Source organism: Mus pahari, chromosome 1 (assembly GCF_900095145.1).
Source record: "Mus pahari chromosome 1, PAHARI_EIJ_v1.1, whole genome shotgun sequence".
NCBI lineage: Eukaryota > Metazoa > Chordata > Mammalia > Rodentia > Muridae > Mus > Mus pahari.
This window is the reverse complement of record NC_034590.1, coordinates 124,883,168-124,890,153: the sequence shown is the minus strand read 5'-3', so window position 1 is coordinate 124,890,153 and position 6,986 is coordinate 124,883,168.

Here is a 6,986-nt window from a genome sequence, read left to right as displayed (position 1 = left end):
TTTCCCAATCTGTTGGTGGCCTTTTTGTCTTGTTGACCAGTGTCTTTTGCCTTACAGAAGCTTTGCAATTTTATGAGGTCCCATTTGTCAATACTTGATTTTACAGCACAAGCCATTGGTGTTCTGTTGAGGAATTTTTTCCCTGTGCCCATATCTCCGAGGTTTTACCCCACTTTCTCCTCTATCAATTTCAGTATCTCTGGTTTTATGTGGAGGTCTTCCCAGAAGCTGTGAGGCTTCTCCAGTCAGCACTCTCCCCAGCAGTGCACTGGAGCAAAGATCTAGATATTTTCTTTATATACATTTCAAATGTTATCCCTATTCCTGGTTTCCCCTCCAGATAACAGCAGCTTTAATTCATGGTGATTTGATAGGGTGCATGTGATATGATTTTTTTCAATATTCTTGTATCTGTTTGGGCTTGCTTTGTGACCAATTATATGGTCAGTTTTGTAGTAGGTACCAAGAGGTGCTAAGAAATATGTACATTTTTTGCTTAGGATGAAATGTTCTATGAATATCTGTTAGATCCATTTGGATCTTAACATCTGTTAGTTTCACTATGTCTCTTTATTTTCTGTTTCCATGATCTGTCCATTATTGAGAGTGGAGTATTGAAGTCTCCTGCTATATTGTGTGGGGTGCAAAGTGTGCGTTGAACTTTAACATTTTTTTCCACTTTTTAACTGGGTATTTATTTCATTTACATTTCAAATGCAATCCCGAAAGTCCCCTATACCATCCCCCCACCCCGCTCACCTACCCACCCACTCCCACTTCTTGGCCCTGGTGTTCCCCTGTACTGGAGTGTATAAAGTTTGCAAGACCAAGGGGTCTCTCTTCCCAATGATGGCCGACTAGGCCATCTTCTGCTACATATGCAGCTAGAGAAAAGAGCTTTGGGAGTGCTGGTTAATTCATATTGTTCTCCCACCTATAGGGTTGCAGATACCTTCAGCTCCTTGGGTATTTTCTCTAGCTCTTCCATTGGGGACCCTGTGTTCCATCCAATAGATGACTGTGAGTATCCACTTCTGTGTTTGCCAGGCACTAGCATAGCCTCACAAGAGACAGCTATATCAGAGTCCTTTCAGAAAAATCTTGCTGGTATATGCAATAGTGTCTGGGTTTGGCGGCTGATTATGGGATGGAACCCTGGGTAGGGCAGTTTCTAGATGTTCCATGCTTTCCTCTCAGTTCCAAACTTTGTCTCTGTAACTCCTTCCGTGGGTGTTTTGTTCCCAATTCTAAGAAGGGGTGAAGTGTCCACACTTTGGTCTTCATTCTTCTTGAGTTTCATGTGTTTTGCAAATTCTATCTTGGGTATTCTAAGTTTCTGGGCTAATATCCATTTATCAGTGAGTGTATATCTAGTTACTTCTTTTGTGATTGGGTTACCTCACTCAGGATGATATCCTCCAGATCCATCCATTTGCCTATGAATTTCATAAATTCATTGTTTTTAATAGCTTTGTAGTACTCCATTGTGTAAATGTACCACATTTTCTGGATCCATTCCTCTGTTGAGGAACATCTGGGTTCTTTCCAGCTTCTGGCTATTATAAATAAGGCTGCTATGAACATAGTTGAGCATCTGTTCTTATTACCAGTTGGAATATCTTCTGGATATATGCCCAGGAGAGGTATTGCTGGATCCTCTGGTAGTACTATGTCCAATTTTCTGAGGAATGGCCAGACTGATTTCCAGAGTGGTTGTACAAGCTTGCAATCTCAACAACAATGGAGAAGTGTTCTTCTTTCTTCACATCCTCACCAGCATCTGCTGTCACCTGAATTTTTGATCTTAGCCATTCTGACTGGTGTGAGGTGGAATCTCAGGGCTGTTTTGATTTGCATTTCCCTGATGATTAAGGATGTTGAACATTTTTTGACGTGTTTCTCAGCCATTCCATATTCCCCAGTTGAAAATTCTTTGTTTAGCTCTGTGCCCCTTTTTTAATGGGGTTATTTGGTTTTCTAGAGTCCATCTTCTTGAGTTCTTTATATATATTGGATATTAGTCCCCTATCTGATTTAGGATTGGTAAAGATGCTTTCCCAATCTGTTAGTGGCCTTTTTGTCTTATTGACAGTGTCTTTTGCCTTACAGAACCTTTGCAATTTTATGAGGTCCCATTTGTCAATTCTTGATCTTATAGCATAAGCCATTGCTGATTCAGGAATTTTCCACCTGTGCCCATATTTTTGAGGCTTTCTCCCAGAACTTTAACATTTTTGAACATTCATAAAATTTCTTTTATTAATGTTGGTGCCCCTGCATTGGGAGTATAGATATTCAGAATTGAGAGTTAATCTTGGTAATTTTTTCCTCTGTCCAGTATGAAGTGTCCGTCCTTTTCTTTCTTTGATAATTTTTGATTGAGAGATGACTTTATTTAATATTAGAATGGCTACTCCAGCTCATTTCTTGGAACCTTTTATTCTGAGGTAGTGTCTGTCTTTGTCACTGAGGTGTGTTTCCTGTATGCATCAAAATGCTGGGTTCTGTTTACATATCTGGTCTATTCGTCTATGTCTTTTTGGGAGAATTGAAACCATTGATATTAAGAGATATTAAGGAAAAGTGAATGTTACTTCCTGCTATTTTGCTGTTAGAGGTAGAATTATGTTTGTGTGGCTATCTTCTTTTAGATTTGTTGAAAGATTACTTTCTTGGATTTTTCTAGGGTATAGATTCTCTCCTCTTGTTGGTATTTTCCATCTAATGTTCTTTCTAGGACTGGATTTGTGGAAAGATACTGTATAAATTTGTTTTTGTCATGAAATATCTTGGTTTTTCCATCTATGATAATTGAGGGTTTTGTTGGGCATAGTAGCCTGAGCTGGCATTTGTGTTCTTTTAGGGTCTTTATGACATCTGCCCAGGACCTTCTAGTTTTCACAGTCTCTGGTGAAAAGTCTAGTGTAATTCTGATAAGTCTGCCTTTATATGTTACTTGACCTTTTCCCCTTACTACTTTGAATATTCTTTATTTGTTTAGTGCATTTGATGTTTTGATTATTATGTGGTGGGAGGAATTTCTTTTCTGGTGCAGTCTATTTGGAGTTATTTAGGCTTGTTGTATGTTCATGGACACCTCTTTGTTTATGTTAGGGAAGTTTTCTTCAATAGTTTCGTTGAAGATATTTACTGGCCCTTTAAGTTGGGAATCTTCACTCTCTTCTATGCCTATTATCCTTAGGTTTGGTCTTCTCATTGTGTCCTGGATTTTTTGGATGTTTTGGGTTACATTTTTTTTTTCATTTTGCAGTTTCTTTGGCTGTTATGTCAATGTTTTCTATGGAATCTTCTACACCTGAGATTGTCTCTTCCATCTCCTATATTCTGTTGGTGATGCTTATATCTAAGGTTCCTGATCGCTTTCATAGGTTTTCTAACTTTCCAGTGTTGTCTCCCTTTGTGTTTTCTTTATTGTTTCTCTTTCCATTTTTAGATCCTAGATTATTTTTTCAGATCCTTCACCTGTTTGTGTTTTCCTATAATTCCATAAGGGCTTTTTGTGTTTCCTCTTTAAGGGTCTCTACCTGTTTGTCTGTGTTCTCTCATATTTCTTTAAGTGAGTTATGTATGTCCTTGTTGAAGTCCTCTATAGTCATCATGAGATGTGATTTTTAAATCAGGGTCTTGTTTTTCTGGTGTGTTGGGGTGACCAGGGATCGCTGTGGTCAGAGAACTGAGTTCTAATGATACCAAGTAGCCTTGGTTTCTGTTGCTTATGTTCTTGCCCTTGCCTTTCACCATCTGGTTATCACTGTTGTTAGCTGGACTTACTGTTTCTGACTGTTGCTCATCCTTCCTGCAAGCCTCTGTGTCAGTACTTCTGGGAGACCAGTTCTCTCTGGGAGGTATTTAGGCATAGAGAGATGTACTACAGTGCAGACAGAAACCAGTAGAATCTGGTCCCCAGCTGTTCTTTGGTTCCTGTGTCCTAATGGCTCTGGCAGGGTCCCTCATGGACCAGGAATTTGAAGAGAATTGGTTGTCTTACTTGTGCTCACAGATGAGTCAGCACTCCTGGGAGACCAGCTTTCTTCTTACCTGATGGTTTTCTATACTGATGTGGCACAGGATCAGCTACAGGTACAGATGGAAACCAGAAGGCTCCTATTCGAGGCTGCTCCTTCATTCCTGTGCCCTGAGGGTTCTGGGAGGGATGCTCTAAGCAGCACTGGTTGTTTTACCTGTGCTCACAGGCTAATCTGCACCTCTGGGAGGCAAGCTTTCTCCTGCCACTATTTGGGTACAAAGTCCTGTACCACAAACAGACACCAGAAGCACATTTTCTGACATTTAGTTCAAAAGATTGTATTTTAATTTTGATTAAAACATTTTTAAATTATAATAAATAAATAAATAATAAACAAATGTAATAAAATTTTGAGTCACATATTTATAATTTGGAATTTGTGTTATTTCAATTTTTCTATGATTTGGAAAGTTGTAGGCAGCTATTTAATCCTTTCTAATTTAAAAAATGTTTTATTATACTTTTAACTCCTCCCATATCCTACTCATCTCCCCACTGATCAAACATAAATAAGATGTGTCAAAAAATAAACAAAAAGTCCTCACATAGAAAGTAATAAAACACTTGATCTTAGCCAAAAGGCCCTTGGTCTTGCAAACTTCATATGACCCAGCACAAGGGAAGGCCTGGGCCAAGTAATGGGAGTGGGTGGGTAGGGGAGCAGGGGCGGGGGGGTATAGGGAACTTCCAGGATAGCTTTGAATTGTAAATAAAGAAAACAATAATAATAAAAAAGAAAGTAATAAAAGAGTTCATTTTGTGTTGGCCATCTACTCCTGAGCTTGGGGCCTGCTCTGGAATGTAGTTGATATACTTAATGATACTCCATTGCAGAAAACTAATTTTTCCTTTGCTGGTGAGTATCAATCACAAATAAGTTTTTAATTATGAGTGGAATCGTATGTCCACATTTCTCTTTCAGTCTTGGAGCTGGAACTCTGTCTGACTTAAATCTGTGCTAACATTGTGCATGATGCCAGTCACTGTGAGTTCATATGTGCATAAGCCCTGTTCTGTATGGAAGACCCTGTTTCTCTGAAAATTGGCTCTTACAATCTTTCTGTCTCCTCTTCCACAAAGATCTCTGAGATCTATGGCAGAGTTTTAATGAAGACATTTCATTTAGGATTGAGTGCTCCAAAGTTTCTCACTCTCTGCACATTGTCAAGTTGTGGATCATTGTGCAAGTATCATTTTTTTTAAGTTAACAATACTTTAATATCATCAAATGTATAAGCATTACTCAAGCAATTCCTTTTCATTTAAAATTTCATTCACAGTGGTTTTTTTAATCTTTCATTATTTATCTTAAACTCCAGATTTTATTACCCTCCTGTTCCTCCCTCTGATGGTTCCACATCCCATACCTCCCCCCAACTCCTAGTCTCCACGAAGATGTCCCACCCTGCCCCTACCCCACCAGACATCACATTTTAAGTAAATACTGAGGATCCCAACTCAGGGACTAAGACCTATGTAGTAAGCACTCTATTGTGCATGATATTCTAATCATGTGAATTTTTGTAGAAAATCAAAAATTGGAATCTCATTTCTAATACAAATAAACGATTAAAATTAAAAAGCAGTAACTTATTGAACAGTAAAAAGACTTTAAATAGAAAAGTATTATATATTTTATAGTTTTAAAATCTAGAAATAAAGACTTTTTCAAGTCTTTAGAATGAAGAAATGATAAATATTTCAAGAGACAAAGGTGATTAGCATGACTTTTAATCTTAAACATTGCATGTATCTACAAACACATCTCATGATACCATACCACAGTAATATGCACAATTAATTATTTTAATAGTTGCCAGTGAAAATGAAAAAAATTCATGAATTTATTATTTATAAGTCACAAATATATAAAGAGTTTAAAACAGCTTGGTCCCTAAAGACCAATAATAGTTTCTTTCCTAGAAAGGCATGATGAAGTGCTTCAGGTATTCTCAGAAGAAAATTCTCTAGAGATCTCCATATCTACAAATCTCTGTTCCAATCTCTGTCCTCAAACACCAGCCTAACTCCACAGCATCTCATTGTAGAAAGGACAAGCTATGCCCTCTGAATATCATTCATTCCTTTGAAGGGCAGTTACTCTTACCTCAGGATTTGGATTTGCTGTCAGCCTGCAAATATGATTAAGGTAAAGAGCTAAAAATGAAAACCACTATGAGTTTTACTATCTCTGGTTTTATGTGGAGGTCTTTGATCCACTTAGACTTGAACTTTGTACAAGGAGATAAGAATGGATCAATTTGCATTCTTCTACATGATAACCACCAGTTGTGCCAGCACAATTTGTTGAAAATGCTGTCCTTTTTCCACTGTTGGTTTTAGCTCCCTTGTCAAAGATCAAGTGACCATAGGTGTGTGGGTTCATTTCTGGGTCTTTGATTCTATTCCATTGATCTAGCTGTCTGTCATTGTACCTGTACCATGCAGTTTTTATCACAATTGCTCTGCAGTGCAACTTGAGGTCAGGCATGGCGATTCCACCAGAGGTTCTTTTATTGTTGGGAATAGTTTTTGTTATCCTAGATTTTTTGTTATTCCAGATGAATTTGCAAATTGCCCTTTCTAACTCAGTGAAGAATTGAGTTGGAATTTTGATGGGGATTGCATTGACTCTGTAGATTGCTTTCGGCAGGATAGCCATTTTTACTATATTAATCCTGTCAATCCATGAGCATGTGAGATCTTTACATTTTCTGAGATCTTCAATTTTTTTTCAGAGACTTGAAGTTTTTGTCATACAGATCTTTCACTTCCTTAGTTAGAGTCACACCAAAGGGGATCATTGCATAATCAGCCACCAAATGCAGATACTATAGCATACGCCAAGAAGATATTGCTGAAAGGACCCTGATATAGCGGCCTCTTGTGAGGCTATGCCAGTGCCTGGCAAACACAGAAGTGGATGCTCACAGTCAGC